Consider the following 23350-nt stretch of genomic DNA (forward strand, 5'->3'; position numbering starts at 1 on the left):
CTTCCACACCAGAGAGCTCCTCTCGGGGTGGGTCGCGGGCATCCCTGGAGTGACTAGTGGTTCCTGTAGGCCTGGAGGTCCATGAAGAGGACTTTGGAAGAGCCTTGGAATCTTTTGATTCCTTCCGAGAAAGGAGGTAGGACTCAAGCATCAAAGGCCGGATTTGACCGTCTCTCCTGACTTCCGTCGGTGGTGAAGAACTCTCCGTGCGAGGAGAAACTTCCTCAGAAGGTGGAAGGGAGGAAGTCCGAGCCTAGCGCTACTTCCTCAGCGGAGGTGAGGTAGGACAGTGTCCAGCGGGAGAGACAGGGAGGACAGGCCTTAAAGGCCTAACAGGAGTTAGTTTAACCTTAGAGGATGTAACTGCATCTGACAATCCTTTTTTCCTCTTCAGGGGAGAAGCCAAGGTTCCTTGCAGTAGATCTGCTGGTGTCATTGGATGGGAGGTCACTGAAGAGCGAGATGACATGGCAGGCCGGAAGGCTTGCACTACTGTTCTAACCATGGAAATGAACCCAGGCTGCTTGCTGACTGATACACTGTCAGAAAGATCCCCTGAAGGGAAAGGGACCAAAGGTTCCCTGTGAGGAGTCTCTAACGATGTTTGCGGTGGTGGGTCTACCTTTGAAGATCGAATCTTTGGGATCCTGAACCCTTCTATGGAGCCTCCTTTCCCTTTCCCCAATGGTCGCGCTGTAATGCGTTTGAGGGGAGGGGAATGGGGTGACGGTGACCTGTCACAATCTCTATTGTGAAGTTCCTTATGCTTATGGTGTTTTGAAGCCAGGAAACCTGCTCTAAGGTTTGGGACAAGTGCGCAGGAGAGCACTGGCGCGCTGATGAGGGCTGGCGAAACAGAGCGCTCTTGCGCGCAGTAAGGCGCTGGTGCGCAGGTGAGCGCTGGCGAGTTGGAGAGTGCTGGCACAAAGGAGAGTGCTGGTGCATAGGAGAAAGCTGGTATGCAGGAGAGCGCTTGCAAGTTGGAGGGCACTGACATGCAGGAGAAGGTCGCTGCGCATGAGTGCTGCCGTGTAGGAGAGCACAGCTGCGCACGGGAACGCTGACGAGTTGGAGAGCGCTGTTGCACTGGCGAGCGAAAGTGCTCTGGCGAGGTGGCAACCGCTGGTCCTCGAAATGGCAAGAATGCGCTGGAGAGTGCCGGCGATCATGAGAAGGCTGGAGCATTTGAAGGCGCTGACGAACAGGCGAGTGTTGATGCACCAAAGGGTGCTGATGTGTTGGATAGCAATGACACTCTGGTGAGCGTTGAAGTGCTGGAGGGCGCTGATGTGATGCTGGTGAAGGTGCACTGAAGGGCGCTGGCACGCTGGAGAGCATTGGCACGCAGCTGAACACTTTGGAGGTGCAACATGAGCAGGCAGATGATGAACAGGACACAGGAAGGGTGAAGGCAGGTCAGCAGGTTGGTATGAAGGATGGTCTGGAACAGGGATGTGCCCTTTGAAAGGGCGAACATCCTCCGAATAGGGATTGCGAACGATCCACAGAGGAGTCCAGGGCCGAAGTCTGAGGACTAGCGGCTGCGTCATCAGAAGGTCCGGGAACGGAAGGTCGAGGGCCTGAAGACGACTGAAGCGGAGGCTCCTCTGCGGGAGACAGCTGCGAAGATGAGCCTGAAGAGCCGAAGAGACACTTTTTCACCGATGGTGAAGGGCCACCTCTAACGTGAAGCAGAGGGCGAGCTCTGCGTCGAAGATGCCCTCTCAGGGCCGGGGATCAGCAAGCTGACTTCTAGAAGCAGCAGTACACCACAGGGGAGTCTCTATAAGTGAACTCCCCAAGGAGAAGAAACACTCGCAGGAGAGACAGAAGAAAGACTAAGTTCCCCTCGAAGGATGAACAGGAATGGGGGAACAGATTGGCAGCAACAGCTGGAGAATCTGAAGGTGTAGGGGGGTCTGCTGCGGCCACAGAAGACATCTCAGACACTACAACGTCGACGCACGACAGAGGATCTAACTCCGAAGTTGACGATAGCTGCGCACTAGCACCACGAATGAAGAAGCACAGCAAGGAGTCCTTGGAGGGCAGACCTGGAAGCCCCAAGGATGACCACACCAGTAAAAAAGAAGACAAAGATAAGGCCTCACCCGGGAGGAGAGGTGGGGTCGTTTTACTAGGGGAAGCAACACCATCTCTTGAGGACCGGGTTTGGCGGTATATTAAAGGATCTACGCTACTACTCAACGGTCTCCCGGAAGAAACCGAACGAGCAGGAGCTTCGGAGGACGGTCGGAAAGCGGAAGAAGAGGTCTTGGGTTTTTCCCCTTTCAAAGAAACCTTCGAAAGAGAAATATCCCGCTTTGACTTATTCTTCTGCTTTCGCCCAAACCTTTCCCACTGGGAAGCAGACCACTCCCGACGCTCACTACACCTGTTGTTACTATTGCACCGTTGACCTCTGCAGAGGGGACAAAGGGTGTGGCGATCGGTGTCCACAGCTGATATGAAGGTTCTGCAGGGCCGACCTTCAAGTCCAGGGCAAGTACGCATGGTCGCAGAAGTCAACACACACACACTAATCAAAGAGAAAGCACAAACAAAAGTAATTAATGGCAGTCCAAAAATAGGCGAAGGATGAAGAACGGCAATGACCGTACACCATCCGAGCTAAAAGCAAAGTGAGCTAAATCACCGGTGTGTGAGCCAGAGTGGTAGCAAACTACTCCCTACCCCCCCTAACTTGTGGAATGGGTAGTTAATCCTCGCTAAAATTTTAATGGCTCATCCTCTCAGCTTCGCTAAAAGAAATAACCCCTAATAAATAACGTAGGTTTGTATTCCAGTAACGGAACAAATAGCATTTTGATATTGCACAGGACTTCTTGGGGGAAGATGAGGGTGGGACCAGTATGTGTAAAAAGCTCAAGATTTGTATACAATAGTTACAAAAAATAAAAATTATTTCCAAACATGACAAATATGGAAGTAATTTGTATTTTTCCTAACATACAAACCTTTAGCTATTTAATATGGATGGGATTATCCTTTCGGCAAAGCTGAAACTAGCCATAAGACGTTTTAGCGAGGTGGAACTACCCTACTGCTAACTAGGGGGTAGGAGGGGTAGTCGAGGTAACCAGCCCTCTCACACCCACCTGTGGATTCTGATCACTTTTGATTTCAGGCAGAACAATTTGATTAAATAGCTAAAGGTTTGTACGTTAGGAAAGAAACAAATTACTTCCAGATTTGTTATTTTTTCCTTCACTAACAAACCTTACACTATTCAATAGGGATGACTTGCCCATTAGGAGGGCGGAAGTCCTGACCAACTGGTTGGTCTTTGACCATTAGTTTTCTCGTATGCTCTGCATGTAACAGAGAGAAACCCTGGCACCTCACTAAACTAGACATGCAAAGCACGGTTAGCGGGTTGATCAATTTCAGTCAATGATTGATGCTAGCAGTGTGACTAGTCTATGAAACACCTTTTCAGAAGCCTACGAATCTAAGACGTAACCAAGGACGGTATCCAATCCCACCTCGCCAAGAGGTATGGGGACGCTATAAGTATATTAACCTATACTAGGTTACACTAGGGAAATGGTTATACTTGCAGACAGTGGAGCTCAGCCTTCCAGAGTACAACTGGAGCTGTTGTATCATAGAGTGGGGTGGAGGAAGATGAAAGAACGAGAGAGCCAGTCATTCTTTATCATTCATCCCAAGCTTATCTTTGGTTAACTCTGCCCTCACAATCTACTACTTGTCCATCTAGGAGATCGAGGTGTTATAAACCATTTATTTTGAAGCCAAAACAGGGGTAATGGTGAACGTCTGCATGCTACTGTGGGTCACTTCTTGCAGGAAAGGGGGGATGTGAATTCAGAAACGCTTTCACCTTGCCAGTGGCATGGCCTGCATCACAAAGTAACTGTTTGTGAACGTTACGGGCGAATTCCACCCTAAAACGTAATGAACTCTGGGTCACCTCTATGAGGAGGAGAAGGAGAAGGATTCAATGACTGGTATATGACTCCGTGGGTCCCAGTCACGAACAATTTCCTGATTGGCCTCCTTTGACCCTCCTAGTGTTGGGGAAGCGTGCCGAACCTTTGGGGTGAGCTATTGTATCTTCCTTGAGGTATAACTTCAAGTTAATCACTAGCATAATAGCCATTGATCACGATACGGAAGATTCCAGTCCAGAGTGCTTGAATCTGAGGTTCGAGCTGTCTGGAAAAAAGATGGATGTTACTTGGTTCTTCGCTGTGAGTGAGAGACATTGAGGGCGACCCATAGGGTGTACCTTCTCTCTTGGTCGAGGGTAACACCAGGAGAGACCTGTCCTCTGGATCAGGTGAATTTCTGATGTGTAGGGGTCCTGGGTTATTGAGGGGCACCCCTGGGACCAAAGGGAGCAACCCATGCCCCATAGAGGGACTTTATTACCCGACTACGGGTAGGTAGGCTCAAACTCTGAAGAGCGATGATTGGAGACAAGGAAGAAGGGCATATTCTTCCAGTCAGGAGATGTTCGAGGAACGAGCAATGGACTCCCGTCCCCCAAGTCTAGGAGCAGCCTTCCTCTCGATAGCAATTTTGAGGGTTTATTACCAGAATTACACCCACGAGAAAAGAGAGAAGCCTTACACAATCCTCACCTCGCAGCATCTAGTCGTAAAGGAAGTCCTCAATGGGTTCTCCGATGTTGTAGACTCATCACTGGACGTGATAGGTCTGTTAGGCAAGACGAGTCTGGTGTGCTAGCCGAGTTTCTTAATGAGTTAAGACTGCCGAAGAGACCTGCTTGGTGGTAGTGCGAAGTAATTTTCCCTAAAATAAAAAGGGAGCCTAATAGGTGATCGCAGTCTTTCTTCCTGAGGAAGAAGATCAATGCCTGTCATTGTTATCCATGCTGCTTCCCATAGGAAGGCCTCTGAACAGAGGGCAAAGGAGGAAGTATCCCGTAGAAGGGGTTGATTGATTAAATTTCAAAACCCATTGACAGGATCCCCCTAAGGGGAGACCATTTAGGAGCAGGAAGTGTTTCCCGTGAACGGGAAAACAGATGAATCACTGCCGTCACCCTAGGCAAATCTTCCCGAGAGAAGTAGATGCCTTTCTAGGACATTAAGAGATGGTACTACTCGTGCTCGGACCATAGTCCTCAGGACAGGTGGTACCGTATGTGCTCCCCCCCTTTTCTTTGATGCTTCCATGGGAAACGTTAAATCCGGGAAAACCAAAGAAACTGGCTCCCTGGATGAGATTCTCAACCTCCTTATCAGGACAGCCTCTTGCTTGGATCTCGTAGAGAACCAAAAGAAAGGAAGATCCATGATGGCGAAGGACCTGGGATCTGGCTGTTCCTAAAGAGGTTGGATTCGACGGAGACTGATGCAGTCTTGTTGAACCTGTAGGAGTTTCTGCTGGCTGATGACATGGCCTTTGGATACTCATATTCGCTATGACAGTCGGGTCTCTCTTGAGATTACTCCAATCCTCATATTGTGGTTAACTCGAGGAGATGTCTCGGAGGAGCTCGAGACTCTTAGGTTCAGCCAGTCGTCCGAGTCTTCGGAAACGAGGCTGATCCTGAGGGGGAAGGTTGACCTTAGGGTAAAAACCCCAAAAAGGGGACTAGAAGTATCAGTCCCTAGTGTTCGATCTTGTACAGGAAGCCAGGGGCTAACTGTTTGTATGATCGTGAGCCTTCCCCTTGCATGACAGGGATAGATGATTAAATTCATTCCCAGATGAGAGGCTAAAAGTAGAGACTTCTAAAAGAAATGACCAAAGAAGCTCAGCAGTATCTTGATGAACTGCATCTTCTTACGAGACCAAATGTTCAGATTGTGAAGATAAAGAGTGACCGCTACCCAACTCCTAAAGGAGGATGGAAGAGACAAATGAGTATCTCTTGTGGCTTGGATGTGGACTCTGTCCTTGGCAAAAAACATGACCCAAGTATTTTGAGCTATAGGAGGGTTTTTTCCATTACTGAAAAAACCTCACTCTAGGGTGAGAAAGCAAGATATCCTTTCGAACAACTGCGGCCAAAGGGAGGGCTCCGGTTACATAAAAGAGCCATTGACCAAGTTCACAAAAAGACTAAGTATCGTGAAGGGTTGGGCAAATATGTTTCTCCGGGAAAGGATTTTGTGAATAGAGGTTGAAGGTGCCTACACGAAGGTCCGGGAGCGTATAGGCCGACGGAGACCGTGAGAACACAAGATGCCAACAACCTCTGTTGTTCTAGAAGGTTACCCATCCCAGGGTTGACCGGAATTCTAGCAAATAATTAAGTTGCCTCAGATGTTGCGTTAGACTGCACTGAAATAAATTCTCTAAGAACGAGAGAATGAGGGGGGTGGTAACCACATGAGGTTGTGCCTCCTAATACAGGGGGGGGGGGAAATATTCAAAGAACTTGCCTACACAACCACGTCCGAGATCCAATTTGCTACAGGAGACTACATAACTAACACAGTTGCTATCCATGCAAAGGTAATCCTATGATATAGGTGAAACAAGGGAGGAGGTAGCAGCTGAAGCAGCAACCTGGTCCTGGAGGCACATGGCCCATAAATTATTCTGTAGTAGGAACGAAGTGTAGGTGAAGAACGTACGTTCATGAGGGATGAACGTCCATGAACATGCCGAATTCATTAAAGAAACCTGGCTACATGAATGCGGGTTCTTCGAAGTTCGCAGAAGAAGAAAACTTCAAAAACCAAAGAAACCCTGTTTGTGAGAAACGAACTAAACCCAAAAGGTAAGAGGTATTAATCGCTAAGATTAGCGCTCGCGCATTATCCTTGCTACCAAAGAAGCATAAGCCTAACACAGAAGTGAAAATATGACCTATGTCCTCTAGATGGGAGTACTCTCTAAAAAGAGATTCTCGGGAGCAGCTCCTTCAACTCTACGTGGGAGGGCTACCGAAATAGCGTAAGACCAAGAGAGGTGAGAAGACGATCTATGCCGTCTAGATTAGAGTACTCTCCGAAGAGAGACTCTTGGGAAGCCCATGCATCAATGAAGTACCGGTAAGGGTCTCCGACAGAAGGGATCTTTCCGGAAGTGTCTTTACCTGGGAAGGCAAAGTATCCAAGGTTAACCATTCGATGCTGGAAGTAGTTGCTGGTTCCTACAGCAACCTTGAGGAGAGCTGACTAGTGACGATCCTGAGCAGGCTTAATGATGATCACAAGCTGATAAACAGCTAATGGCGAGCCTGCGAGCGACAAGCAAGTGAACATCAAGTTGACGAACGGTGAGCTGTCGGGTAAATAGACGGCGAACAATGAGTTGTAGAACGTCCATGGGGAACGGCGCAATTTTTAAGAAGCTGGAGATCTTTTAGCCGTTGAATCGGCGCTTGGCAAGCTGACGACCAGGGAGGCGGCGATCGGCGAGCTGACAATCGGCAAATTGGCAACTGGTTAGCTGGCGATCGGAGAGTGGCAAATAGGAAAGTTGTCTAAAGGTCTAGCTGTGAGCTGGAGATTGGCGAGCTGTAGGTAGGTTTAAAGGCTTCAAGACCATTTGAGATACTTCCTCAGTGGCCTCACAAGCAATAGTAACAGCTGATATGGGTTATCAGTTACAGAACAGAGACTCTCAATCAGGAACGGCCCAAATCTAGGATATGCTACAGCCAGATTTTGAGTCTTAGCTACAAACCCCAGGACAAAGCTAAGTGTCACTTGCCTCTATCCCCTCAAATGGGCAATATTGCAGTAAAGAACATGTAGCTCACTGACCTTTGCAAGTCTGGCTTCTGATTGAGAGCATGTGTGCTCAAAACTTTGTATGAGGAGAGACAATTCCGTCTAAGAAATGCTAACGCCATTTAGTCTCAAGGTCGAGTGGTAGACTTTCACTGCCAAGACTGAGCTGAGATTTTCCTCCAAGAGGTACAGTAAGAATTCTGCTATCACTGGGATAGTAGCACTGAGAGGAGCAATATCCCTTTCCCGACATCAACCACAAAAGACAGACCACTTCGCTTGGTAGACGGCAGAAGACAACTCCCTGGGGTAACCTGTCATTCTCCTTGCAACTGGTTGTGAAATGCCTCGCTCTATGAAGAGTTGCTGGATAACCTCCAGGCAGGAAGCTGTAGCGAAGCTACTGCTTTGTGTAAGACCTTTACATGTGATTTCCTGAGTGAATCCGGGAGTGGAACTAGCTCCATCGGTGCCTCCGTGAGCAAGGTAGGGTCTAGGAGCTATTGCATTTGGTGGCACCGCGGAGCTATCAGGATCATTAACCAATCTGTCGATGCCCTTCTAGAAAAAGACTCCTCATCAGAAAGAAGTACTTTCAATTCTTAGACGAACAATCCGGAGATGTTGGGGAGGAACTGTTTGGAATGAAGGAGGAGTCTACTCGAGGGCAGACTACCTATGTCTGGTTACGGGAAGGTAAGAGGGTCATGAATAACCTGACTCCCTCCAAAGGAATACAACCATCGAATTAGGAAGAGATCTAATGATTTATTAGAATGAGGTTCCAAATTGTAGGATGGTACGTAGTCCTTACTATCCCTCACAGGTGTGCATCCGGCCATGGGAGTAACACAGGCAACTAGCGAAGTGAACTGCCTTTGTTGGCGGCAGTAACAGCTTGTTTGCCTGCATGCAGTTGTGTGTCTCTGACTCTGGATAATTGCTCAAAAACAGGCCTGAGCATCATAAACATATTTCCATGTATGAGCACCCTCACGGAGCTCATGAAGTTACTTGCAGGAATAAAGTGTGTGATGAGGCGCAACATTATGGGCTCAAAGGAATTGATCGTTGACGATTCGTAGCACTGTGAACATGTTTGTGAGCGTGCGTAAAACCCACGAAAAGTACATACAACTAGCAAAGCAATCAGACCTTCGTCAGTAGTAGGTGTTTGCCCACCCACCTTGTGTGTGGGACAAGCGTCCCTGTAAGCGAATACTTGCTTGCTATCATTCATAAAACTAAGCACAATATGACTCTATCACTTTGGGAATAGAGGTTTAAGAAACTAAAATTGAAGGGTTGTCTCACTAGACTGTTGTGCCCTGAGGGCGAGAAGGGGTGAAGAGATTGTAACTGGTCAAAGGCCGACACCAGGTGAGTGTTCCAATGAGCTCTCTATTACATAGGGAAGAGAAGCCAGGGATGGTAGCCCCAAAAGATTGTCTTATGAGACTCGTTACCTTCCGAACAACAGTGGAATGTGGCAGCTGCAAGCAGTCAGAAAGCATTTCTATCTGCAGCAATAACCTTGCAGGATTATGCCTAACCAGACTCACTGTGCTCCCAAAACTCGTTACGCCCCGGGGCACAATGGTGGCAAGCGGCAGCTGCAAGCGGTCAGTAGGCATTCCCATTTAAGGCAATAACTCCTGAGGGTTTTGTCTTGGGCAAACGCGCATGCGCAACGGCAGTAACTCGTACCTGCCCTTTATCATGGGGGCATTATCGAGCATCTGTAGTTGCGTAGAATTCATCAGATGGATGTTTGCCTGAGCTTTGCCTGAGCACCTAGCTACACTTAGTGTTGGGTGGTCTCTCTCTTATGAAAAATAATAGTCCCACATGCATGAGTTTATCTGCCCAAGTACGCAGAGAACACAAACACTAGCCAGGTTCCCAGAGGAAGTTGGCAAGGAAAGTCTTGCGAACTCATAGCTTGTAGAGGCGAGCACTGGCGAGCACAACAGAGAAGCTGAAGCTATGTGCACTGGCGTGTAGGAACCCATCAACTCACTATGAGCACTATGGTGAGCAATCTGGGTTGCATGCATAACTTCGTCAGGCAGAGGAGGTCTCCCAACCACATCGCTAGCACTCAGTGGATGAGTACGCAACACTGTGCATGACTTCTCTGTGAGACTGAGTCTGCTAACATAAGTTAACACGGCATGAAGCTCGGTACTTCTGAACTACTATCAGAGGAGGTATTTTCTAACAAAGAGAAGAATAAGGGTGGGAGGAACTAGAAGAACAGTAGGTTCTCCCTCTTGAGAGGTTGAAACCATGAGGCGGAGGTCCCCAAGAGCCTGGCCTCACAAAACTCTATGAGCTTTGTTGTGCTCAATGAGCACGGTGTAGACAATAATCCCAAAGAGTTATAGCCATCAAGACTCGCAGATGGGAGAGGTAGCGACCGCAAGTGGCCAACAGACAGCAATGACCCAGAAAGGGAAATTACTTGAGACACTTTGTGCCCTGAGGACACGATGGGAGAGGCAGCAACCGTACACATCACCATCTTGTACCCCGAGGGTACAACAATGAAGGGTGGGAGCTGCAAGCAGCGACCTAACCCCATCATCGTCTAGCTCCAAGACGCTATGCTCTGAAGAGCAATAGCAGGGCATCGATGAATTGAGCACACGCTTGTGAAAGGCCACTGTAGGGGGAGACAACTCTGATGAAGGGCACCTTTCCTATGAACGAGATAATTACCCAACACTGCCAGGATGGGCAAAGAGTCTTCCCAAGAATGGGATGGCTGCCCTACAATTGCAGTTGGCAAAGGGAGTCCTTCCTGGGCATGCTGAGGCTGACCAACACCTGGAGGCGAACCTCCGAGCAGCACACTCTGCTTACCATCAATGAGCTCAAGCTCTAGTTGTAGGTCTGGGTTCACTAAGAAAAGGGATTCCTGGACTGGAAACTTCGAGGTGAACTAGTCTGCAACTGCTCTCATTCCTACACCGGAACAACAGGAACAAAGGCGAGTAGAAGCAGAATGTGTTGAAACAAAGGGCACAAGAACTCTATTGGTGCATTACCTCTAGCCTTGAAGGGGACGACCATGGTCAAGCCCTGCTGAGGTTGAGAGTGCTCCTGGTTTGTCTCTAACTGATATTTACTCTCATAAGTCATTCCATAAATGAGGAGACCCGAACCCCTCCAAAGAAGGTAGGAGTGGCAACGAAAGAGGGTCCCCTGGTGGAGGATGATGCCGCTTCGCTAGAAGCGACGGTGTACACACCTAAGGTAAGTCCAGGGTCAGATGAACATTTTTCTACTTATTCATCCTCTACGGAGTCAAATTCAGTTTATTACAGGTTCACTCACGAGCCAAAATAACGTGGAGTATTGTTACTAATGCGAGTGTGAACGAGGTGGCAAGTACCACCTGCTAACTAGCGGTAGATAGTTACACCTCACTTAAAAATCTTATGGCTGGTTTCAACTGTCACAGAAATATATCTCCAATGTAAATAGCGTAAAGCTTTGTATATATTATAGTGTAGAGAATATGAAGGGGATGCAAGAAATACCTTACATAGTACCCATAAAATGAAGAGTAGTGCACTGTTGTATTTACAAGTTATAACCTAAATATCTAAGGATTAAATAAGTATCATATTCTGAGTTAATTGTTGTGCTTGGGAAGGTGATAATGGCTGATTGCACATGCAATCTTGGCAGTGCTTTCTACTGTATCATGCAATCATTACCTACTGTAGTTTTCCACTAACACTGCCTAAATTCTCTTGCCTTCTTACATGAGATGTTATGTGACTCCTCCCAAATTTCACCACCAGATCATTCAGTTTAACATTGGCTGTCTATTTTGTAAAAACTCCTTTTTTCCAAGTATATTTATTTGAAAGATTTTGCTTGCAGCTACCTACATCAAATAGGAAAAAATCCCTTTAAATGACAAATGCCACCCTGCATAAGCAAACAAGTATTCACAATTTAAGATTTTTTAACAGGAAGACATTTGTGTTCTGCTCTGAGGAGCTGATCAGTGCCAGAGTGTAATTTCAGTAATAGATAATCTCACAATTGCACTATGATTTAAAAGTTAAAAGAGGTGAGACGGCAAGATGAATAAAAACAAGAACAGATGTAGGCCTAAATAGAATGTTGAAAAGTGGGAGCTCCTATGGGGGTGTAAGTAATGCCTACATTGCAATGAGAAAGGAAAATGACAGCACTAACCATACAAAGGGGATTGGGTTAAGTGGGGGGATGCTTAATGCTTTCTTTTAGGCAGCTCTCTGGATTCAAGTTCTTGTCTGGTTAAGACCCCATACTAAGGTAAGATAAGGTAAGGTTAGGACACATCCCAACATTTTACACTTTGGATCCACAGGCTCTCTAGGTTAAGATAGGTGAGATTACATTAGGACCAGGTACCCAGTATTATGTAACATGGTTTAAGTAAGATTTGGATGAATGTGTATTGTGCTATAGATAAATTGTACACAAAAACATTATTGCAGTTGCTAATCTTTAAATGAAATTTAAATTATTTCTACAACTGCAACTTTCTGTTTTCACCATCCCATAAAACACTGTTTTGGGTTAAGCTTAACTACATACAGTATACTATATGGTAATAGGAAAACAAAAAAGTTTTATCACCCACAATGAATGACTACAGTAAAACAAAAATAAGCACTCTGAAAAACATACAGTTGACGTATTTGGGAATGAAAGCATGTTAATAGAATCAAAACTGAACATGAACTTAATTTCTTACCAACACAGAATTTGAAATAAGAAATGGTAGAATGCTGGCCATTTTTTAGGGTTTCGTCAAGAATTTATGGTAAGTGAATTTTAAGTCAAGTAACTAAACTGTGAACAGTACAGCTGTATCACACACTGTTATCATTTAGGAAGGTGGTGATGTAGTATCGTGCAATAGTCATCAAGCACTTTTTGGGCTCTTTCCTGTTTCACTTCTGACGTAATTATCACATTATAATTTCAATAAAATAAAACTGAAATTTAAAAGCTGAAGTACTCGGATATTTCCCTAGTCCAGTCAACTTTTAAATCCTCCTCCTAAAGTAACTGGGTGGCTGCCGTGTGAATCATTAGTGTTAGAGGGGTGCTTAATGAATTTAGGTAATTTATAATAATTATAACACCACTTACTGAACTGCTACAAGGAACAATTATTTACAAAAATATTTAATATAAGGGGAATTACATGGTCTTATTAAGGCTTACCAAGGGCTTAGTATTTTGGCATAGTACAGTAGGTCATGAGTAACGACCTAGGGTACTATGCCAAAATACTAAACTTATTTACTATTTTGCGTCAATAGACGTAAGAGATGATGATGATGATGACAGTAGGTCGTATTGTATTAGGAAAAGTGGTGCGAGGTCATGGGGGGAGGGGGGTTAAGCCTACCCCACTAAGTGACCCGGACACAGTCCTCTAAACTATGTTAGTTGGGTAAGGTTAGGTTACAGCATATAAATGACTGATAATCCTATACAATAGCTCTGCCAGCAAGTTATCAAATTTAAGTACTTTCACTAAAAAGATTGAAGTCCAAGATTTCGTTGGATATATAAATCTAAGGGGCGCTAGGTCTAGATGTGGTTTAAAAATCAAAATTAAATTTGACCCACCTGAAAAAACTAAGTCCCCCGACTTCATAACTCTCTCAAATTCCTCTTCTCTACATAGCAAGATGTCAGCTAAACATCATAGTTTTCAACCAATGATAATTATCCAAATTTTACTTGGGACTAGCATTTTAACAAAATGTGACTTGAATACCCAATCAGGTCACAGTTTTACTAGGAAACTGACACTTTTCACACAGTTTCCACTGTTAATTTTTCAGTCTCTTGAGAGCCATGCAGGCATGTGAACCTTCAACTTCTGGTGCAATTTCTCATTTAACATCTACTTTGACCTCAATTTCAGTGGATAGTCTCCCAAGTTCTTGTTTCAATTGTTATCTAAATTATAAAGATTTTTTTTGCATTATTGTGGTAACATCGAAAGAATAATATACTACCAAGATCACAGTGTTATTAAAAGTGAAAAAAGGTGTAGTTTTTATGCATCCATTTTCAAGGGAACTTGGTTTGAAAAGTCTCATTTAGATATAAAATCTAATTTGTTACTTGTATGCAATTACATTGGTGTTAATTTAGTTATAAATTTGTTAAAAATGAGTTCAGAATTTCTCACAAAACTAAAAATGATTGGTGCTCATTCATTCGTGAGGTTATTGTGCACTGGGTATTGAGTCGGAAAGGTGCAGCTCACCTTTACCCTCCAACCTGACTAAATACCCAATGGGTTTTAGGCTATTTTATATCTAATAGGGCTGTGTAAGGGAGGAGTAGCAGAGGGGGGGACGAAGCAACCCCCGCTAGGTAAGGATACGGCTACTAGGTTAGGTTAGGTGGTTTGTTTAGCTTAGATGGTGACCTTGTTTATTGCTAATTCTACATGTGCCATTATTTGCATATTAGAATACATTCTTTAATTCATTCCCTACCCAGAAACCCTGGTTTCCCACTGGAGGTTCCCCAAGATTGGAAAGGTTAACAAATAGGGTAAAAATACTGTTCCTCCTAAAAAAAAAAAAAAAAAAAGTCAGCTTTAGATAGAGCACCAAGTAATTCACCAGGAAAAAAAAGATATCAGAATTATTAGTGGAGGAGCTATTGAATAGAATTACCAAATGACCTGGTATATATTACCACTAACACTGTCAGGATATAGAATTAAACAAGTAGTCATAATTAGAGAGTAGGATAATGGATAACATTGGTTACATACCTCCAAACAATAAGGTAAGGACACATTGCCCTAGGAGGTGTCACAGGGGAGGTCACCCAGTAGGTAAAGACACATGCTAGGTTAGGCTAGTTGGGGGACCTTTAGCAAGCTCGTACTCCGGGTTTGGCTTCCCTGGTGAAATAGTGGGTAATAGTATAGAACACCACGCTCTCCATTTACTCCAATATAATGTAATCCTGCAGTTCTCACCTTCTTGCACAGTAATTAGGGGATTATTTAAATTCTGGGAAAGCAATACTTAGCAATCTATGTTGAAGAGGGGGGAAGGGGTTATAAAAAGAAAATAGCTCGGTTTCTTCACTAAACGACTTGGAACTGACATGTCAACATCGTCAACCAAACAGAATTCGTGATGCCAGCGTACATAAACAGAAGTTCGTGATGCCAGCGTACATTTGATTTACTGTATATTCAAAATATAGTTTTTTTTTTATAATTCTATAGTTTTCTTTTTTATTTTAATTTCATCTTGTTTCCCATGTGGCGAATAGTTTAAAATTGTGAAAAACTAATGGAGGAAAACAATAGCTTTGAATAATTTGGCAGTATATGGAGAGAGTGGTCTGGTAAACAAATACCAAAGTAAGACATAAAACATGTTGAAGGAACGCAACAACGGCACTTGGGTATTGCCTGTAGTGCATCTCGTGAGGTGCAATGATGGCACTGCGCACCAATGGGAAGAGATAAGAGGGGGCATTAACCGCCTCGTTCGTTGCGTAGGAGTGCCACACACAGAATTGGGAAAGATCAAGGCTACTTGTAGGCTACCAGCGATTCACGCTAAAAACTGGACTTGTATAGCATAAACATATTTCAATGACTAAATGGGGAATTGTAAATAAATAATCTAAACTACCGTGATTTGATTTCGCTTCAAACATGAAAACGTGATATTCCACGCTCAAAAACACATTGACAGCAAGGAAAAAACATGACTGTCTAGCTCTTATTATAGCATTTTTTACCACATTTTTTTCTATTAAAACCAAATGACGGTTGATCCAACTCGTGTCCAATTTTCCTATTCAAATGGCATATTAGCCCTATACGTAAACCCACTTACCTAATATCAAAATTTTCACTTTGGCCTAATTACGACAGAAAGAGGGAGAACCACAGCCACTAGGGCGACAGCGTTTAGAAATCCGCAGTCACAGTCACTCCGCAGTCTGGCTCAGTGTTGCCACATTTATTTCTGCGAAAGATGAGGATCTGGAAAACATATTTTGTCAAGATTAATATGGAATTCGATATACATTATATGATAAACATAAATAATTCAAAGTTTAATAAAAAGAAAATATTAAAGATGCTTTTTACTGTATTTCTATGTCATTTAAGATTAGCCAAAGATTCCCTTTTCTATAAAAAAAGAAATGTATAGGTATATGTAATTACGGCCCTCAGCAGCTGTGAAAATTGTCCGAAGAAGGAAGTTCAAGAAATTTCCGAGTGACTATCTACCAAAATTGATGATTGATGGAAAACGAAACCTGGCATTGTATAGTGATTAGGCTATATCGCATTTTGAAGTGGAAAACATAAGCTTTTCACCAGATACATTCAAAATACAGGTAAAACAAATTTTGCACTTTTATTATCCTAAGTAGGCGCAACTAAATTTGCATAATGGCGATACACTCTACACCAGAATTAAATGCACTGTATTATTTCTTATATCTTATAGAAATTAAACTATAACAAAGCACTAGGAGAGTTGGAAGACCCAAGCCTACATGGCTGAGGACTATGAAGCTTGAAGTCGGAGATGATGAATGGAGAAGTATTGAATGAATAGCTCAAGATAGAGACAACTGGCTTATAATCTAACCGAGGCCCTTGCGTCTAAAGGCGTAGGTGATGGTGATTTCTTATATTACTAATCACAATGTAAATTTCATGAAAATGTCCTCTATAACACAATTGTACTCACTTTCTACCCCAATCTCGTAAAGACATTTTACAGATGTAATGACACCGCAGTCTATAAGCAGTGTTGCTAACTGTGTTAGCCATAAATAAGCTCGATTGAGGACTGAGATGCGCTAGAAATATGATTGGAGGAGTTTTCTACTTGTATAAGGATTTTGGTGATTATATACTTCGCATGGAAGATGAACTATTATCAACAAAGTCAAGGGTAACAATGCAATTATTGCGAATGTTGGATACGAGTTTGTTATACGAATGATACGGCTGACATACAGTGAAATAACGTAGGCCTTCACTTACTGCCTTGTAAAAGAATTGAAGAATTGCCACAAAGGATCAAACTTTATTAACTCCGAACATGAGGAATATACTCTATCATGAAAAATAATTCGTAATGAAAAATAAACAGTGATATTTTCAGTAAAACTACTTTAAATATTACAAAACTAGTAGCATCGAAATCATAGTGTAGAGTAACAACTATGGTTTCAGAAATTTCATGGAGAGAGAGAGAGAGAGAGAGAGAGAGAGAGAGAGAGAGAGAGAGAGAGAGAGAGAGAGAGAGAAATGCACTAGAAAATGCACCAAACCAAATAAATTTGCGCTAAGAATTGGGCTATGAGCAAAATACAAAATATATGCGGTTTGTGAAGCCAATTCACCAGAAATAGTGCTTTCCATGCAAAGTTGGCAACATTGCCTATAGGCATACTCAAAGACAGTATAGGGAAGACCGGAGAGCCTACTTATGAAAAAGAAAGAAAGAAAAAAAACCGCAGCGCGATCTATTGCCGACGTGCCCTATTAATTAGCTAAAAATAACTCTACAGGGATTTGTTACTTGGTATTTCGGAAAGTTCATATTCAATAATTGGTCTAATATCATCCGTCTAATGATTTTCCATATATCTATATTAAATAATATTGATCATTAGAATACCTACATTTTTTTCTAGCTTAATTATCTTGTTTATTGTTCATTTACAAAACGAAAGTTAAGCTTAGGCTGTGTATTTCATGTATATATAATATTGCTAATAAAACTTACAGAATATGTGAAAGATATGCATCCGAAATAGGATATGTGCCTAAGACTAAACTATTATGGTAGAAGAAAAGTGGTGGATGGTCTTATATTGTCTTAGGCTTATTGGGTCACAATTACCTCTTACAATATAGAGATGATTGTCAGAAAAAAAGATTCTTTTATTTTTTTTCGACATTTAATGGAATTTTTATTTCTAAAGGTACAAGTTTCCACTTGCATTAGCAAAATAAAGGCATCTCGAAATGGCCTTAGCATAGGCCCCATTTTAATGTATAATCTGGACTTTGATAAAATACTCATTCTGCAAGTTATAATCGTATACACATTTAATATACAACTTTACGTTAAATTTGCATCGATAAATGCGAGGAAAATGCACCATTAAATGATAGTTTACTGTCGAAGGGTAATATATTCAACATTATGTGTCTTGTTTTACATATGGCGACGGACTGCTACAATTGTTTTGAAGGCTTGAGTTAGTGATACCAGATTGTTAGGTCCCAAATTCCCCTGAGAAGGATAGAAATACAACGTAATAATGAGCTTAAATTAAAAAAAAAAAAACCATGGCAACATTTTATTCAATGCTAAATTTTGTTTTATTCATAGTGTAGCATATATATGTATCACACCTGATAAAAAACACATCCATCATAGTTTGAAAAGAACGCTGGTGAAATTTTTTCATCTGGCAACACTGACTTAAGTAAGTAAGCAGCAGACGACAAGCACAGCGTCACCTGTTGCGGATGCGCCCTACTAAAACGGCCAAATGCTCACAGAAATCCAAGCGACGTTCCTGTCTTCCTTTTACTGTCCTAGGCGTACTGGAGGGAACCACCTCGCCATAATTTTATGCATCTCTAGTTTTAACACAATTGTACCGTGAAGACGGTTTGTACCGCAAGTTGTACATGTGTAGACGTTTGGGATGACTCCCCTTAAATGTGACTCCCGTATTTACTTAAAACTAGTTTGAATTTTAAGTGTTGTCGATTATCAGAATCGTTCAATGGAAGATACCTCCGTAGTATTGCTCATGTTTATTTTTTAATTTTACTATTATTTCAATTTCAATTAGTTTCTGTATATATATATATATATATATATATATATATATATATATATATATATATATATATATATATATATATATATATATATATATAAGACAATTTTTAAGCAATATATATTTTTCCTAACATACTTACCGTGAACCAATGTTTAGGAGACACCTTTCAGTGCCAGCTCCCCGACCAGAGTTTTCCCCCAACAGGCCGATACCCTCCCAACCCCCTTCTCAGGTCGACATCAACCATTCCACACTGGTTCCAGAAAACACAGTTCCTATCAGAAGGGTCTACCGCGGGGAAGGATTGGTGCCAATTAAACTATTGGTCAGTGGTATGTAAGGAAAAATACAATTTTCTTAGAAATTGTCATTTGTTCCGACACGAATCCTTGCCACGGACCAATGTAAAGGAGCGTCAGTATTAGGAGGCAGGGAATAGACCCCTGTAGGAGAGGTATGAGGCCTGCGGAGAGGGGTAAGACCTGTCAGGGGAAAGTGTAACAATAAACGTAAATAGAAATAGGGTAGTCAGAGAATACTCACCAAGATAATATTTTATTTCTTTCCAAAGCAGTCCATGGTAGGTAGAAGGGATAGGATAGGGATTTGAGATGCTCTACCCCTCGACGTTCCATATGGATTGTGTCATGTGTGGGGCGCCCTTAGATCCGCTGTTAGGCGACCGTGACGGAACCGAGCTTGAACCCCTTTTGAGACCAGAAGGAACAATCCTTAAGGTAGTGGGGCGTGAAGGTCAACTGCCTCGTCCATACGCCTCCTCTTAGCGCCTGGCCAACTGCCATGTTCCTTTCGAAGGCCAGCGAGGTGCCGATGCCCCTGATGTCACAAGGCTTGGCAGACCATGGGGAGGGTTCACCCTTCGCCAAGTACGGCCTGCGGATCGTCTACCAGAGCCAGTAGAAGATTGTGTTCTTTGAGACCGCCCTCTTCACCATCTCTGTAGTCATGAACAGGGTGTAGGGCGGAGGTCCTTGAGAGATATTTCCACACTGTCCTCATCGGGCACAACAGCAGGTCCTCCGGGTCATTTGTCCTGGGGATGGCGGGGATGGAAAACTCGTTGAACTGAGGGTCAGCTACTGCTGTGTTCTGTCTTTGCCATGAAGAAGGGGATGAGTTTGAAAACCAGCTCCTTCCACACATGTGAGTCGGAGACATCCGCTGAAAGCCTATGGAGTTAGCCTACTCTTTTGGACGCGGCCAGGGCGAGTAGGAACACCTTCTTCAGGGTGAGTTCCCTGTCCATAATTTGCCACAGAGGTTCAAATGGAGGCTTCTTCAGGGTGTCAAGGACCTTGATGATGTCACATGTGGGTGCCTTGAGAGCACTAGGGTGGGGGGGGGCATCCCTGCTCAAACCCCTTTATCAGCATTGAGAGCCACTGGACACTTGGAGGAACCTAAGTTTAACCCCTTGAGGAAGAAGATCTGACCTAGGGCCGCTTGGAATCCCTTCACTGCCAGAACTGACATACCCTGATCAAGGCGTAGATGGACCAAGAGGTTTGCGATGACTAGGATTGAGGTATTGAGGGGCTCTATGCCTTCCTTGGTGCATCATTTGCCGAAAGCCGCCCATTTTGCCTGGTATATGGCTCTCGAGGATTGTCTGAAATTACCCGTCATCTGGGTGGCTGCCCCTCTGGAGTACCCATCCCTTCTTTGCAAACACTTAATAGTCTCAATGCATGAAGGGAGAGGTTTGGGAGGCTTTCGTGGAACCTCCAGAAGTGCGGTTGTCTTCGCAAATCCTGTCCCAGCGGTAGGGGCCACGAAGATTCCACCGCTAAGGACTTCAAATCTGAGAACTCCTCCTTTTTGGGCCGCCACACAGCCAACAATGTCATCCTTGCTTGTCTTGTCCCTTGAAGATGGTTTATGGTCTGCCGTAGGAGACTGAATGGGGGAAAGGATACACGTCGAGGCCGTCCCATGGGTGTTGGAACGCCTCCTTCAGAGCTGCTGCTGAGTCCGGCACTGGAGAGCAAAAGAGTGGGAGCGTTGCGTTCAGCCTCATCGCGAAGAGGTCCATACAGGGAAAGCCCCACTTTCCTATCACTGTCTTTGCGACTTCCGGATGTAGGGACCACTCTGCTACCAACACTTGCACCCTTCTGCTGAGCCCGTCTGCGATGACATTCCTCTTCTCCAGAATATATCTAGCCATCTGAGAGATGGCATTGTCCTCGGCCCATGACAGGATCTCCACCGACAAGTCGTGAATCTAACAAGAGTGCAGACCGCCCTTTTTCTTGATGTAGGCAACGACAGTGGCATTGTCGCTCATCAGGGTTACTCTGCACTGCCTGAAGTTCGAGCTCATTTTTGTGGAGGGCCTTCTCCTCCAGAAAAAAAGGACCTGCAACCATTCGGACCTGCGGATGAGCTCCCTACCCCTCCTTGTATGCGAACGTGAACAGAAGGACCTCCTCCTCCGGAGGGTCCAGTAATGAAACCCCTGCTAGTGTGTTCCTTGGGTCTCTCCTACCCGAGAGATGGGGAGACAGATGAGTCATACGTTTGACAATACTGCTCAGCGTGACAGGAAAGAAATATATATATATGTATATATATATATGTATGTATATATATATGTAATATATATATATATATATATATATATATATATATATATATATATGTGTGTGTGTGTATATATATATATATATATATATATATATATATATATATATATATATATATATATATATATATATATATATATATATATATATATATATATATAAAGGGTGTCCCAAAATGCATACACTCTTTGGATTGTTACAACTTGTTCAATTTATTGATATTTACGTGGAAAACAGATTCACAGGAGAAAAACAATGTACATTTAAAGATTCTGAGAGTTCACAGTGAAAAATTAAGGATACATGGAGCAATTTGAGAATGTTAAAAAAAAATATCAGCTCACATAAAGTGTTCAAACTGGTTGCCGTTCTGCTCAATACACGTTTGTATCTTGAAAATGTGGAACTACAAACTGTTAGTAGCATTTCTCTCGGTATCTGAGCACATTCTTCATCGATTGCCTCTCTAAGTTCGTCAATTGTTTTAGGTTTTCTGCTGCGCACACTTTAAAATGGAATGGACGCTCTATTTTGGGATACCTGTTTCACGGGACAGTTGACGTACAAATTTTCGTGGGGAATTCTGAACATTAGCAATAAGATCTTGCTCTTTAGTTGGGCTTGTCAATGTTCTTTTTTGTTTTGAATGTCCTTTTCTTATGCACTGGATGGTCCCATGATTCTCAAAGTTATCTACGATTCCTGAAATGGTGACGCGTGTTGGGGCATCTCTGTGGAACTCACTCGTAAATCGTCTTTGCACTTCAGCTTTATTTTCACATTTCCAGAATGCTTTCAGAACAAATTTGTTTGGCTTGAACGTAGTCCCAGTATCCGCCATTCTTACTCCAAAATCAAATCTGAAATAGCCAAAAAGTCAAAGAGTGTATACATTATTTTGGAACACTGTATGAGTGTGTGTGTATATCTATCTATCTATATATATATATATATATATATATATATATACATATATATATATATATATATATATATATATATATATATATATATATATATACATATATATATATATATATATATATATATATATATATATATATATATATATATATATATATACATATATATGCGTAAATATCACATGTGAACGTGATGCTTAGATGCAGAAGAACCACAGGGAAAATGAAAATACGAAATATACAATTAAGTCCTGACTAGTTTCTTGATACTTCCTCAGAGGACTGATTTATTGAGAGAGGTTTCTTTACATTTTATAGGGAAAGTAAACGTACGAACATACGTATAGACGTTTACAGAACAATGACAATCCCATACCAGCTACCTGGGCTGAGGTCAGGTGATTACTGGGCGGAGATCCAACCTCAGACACCTGCCAAAAAGGGTCATTTCTGGTGACCGGTAAACTCTTGTTTTTGACTTTCAATAGTTTATTTATATGAATATTGGTAGCCTTATCTATATAAATACACACACACACACACACACACATATATATATATATATATATATATATATATATATATATATATATATATACATATATGAGTGTATGAAAATCCATGCCAGTTAATACATGGTAAGGTCGAAGGTCAAGGTCGAGTCCAAAGTTAAGGTCAAGCAAAAGGTCAAATTCCGGTCATCAACCATACGGCCACAATTTTAATATTAAAGTAATAAAACTAGCAAAGATTTTAAATTGTTATGTAAAGAACTGGAAATGATTAATTGATTCTGGGAAAGGCACGCTGGCGGAGGTCTGCACACTCAGAGATCTTTTCTAGTTTATGCAATGCATAAAGTGTGAAATGAAACAGACCAGCAATTACCTGACTCCCTCCATTTATTGAATGTTCGAGGCATGTTCTGTTTCGCTGTCGCTTATTCCAAACTCCTAAGGTGTTATAGATCTCAGATAAAAACTGTACGCTCAACTTCATTATCTCTAACTATCATAACTTCTAAAGTTTTGACCTTGAAATTAAACTAATAAAGAAATAAATGGGACCCCATAGATGGCCACAAAGATAATTTTCAACGTGTTTTTTAATAAACTCACACTGAGAGGAGAGGTGAATTGGTATTATAAATGCCCTGGGCTGTGCCGCATACCTTTTGGTTTACTATGCCTTCATTTTTGAAATTTGACATACTTGTACATATACTTAT

At 42.8% G+C, this 23350-nt stretch overlaps 1 long non-coding RNA gene across 1 annotated transcript in view; it reads right to left on the reverse strand.

Annotated features, from left to right (window-relative positions):
- The window catches only part of LOC137649687 (uncharacterized), a 171912-nt gene that overhangs the window by 64477 nt on the left and 84085 nt on the right, over positions 1–23350 (reverse strand). The window contains exon 2 of the long non-coding RNA XR_011045822.1: positions 15602–15733. This is a non-coding gene — a long non-coding RNA (uncharacterized lncRNA). The remainder of the gene's footprint in view (positions 1–15601; positions 15734–23350) is intronic.

This window comes from Palaemon carinicauda, chromosome 11 (assembly GCF_036898095.1).
Source record: "Palaemon carinicauda isolate YSFRI2023 chromosome 11, ASM3689809v2, whole genome shotgun sequence".
Taxonomy (NCBI): Eukaryota; Metazoa; Arthropoda; class Malacostraca; order Decapoda; family Palaemonidae; genus Palaemon; species Palaemon carinicauda.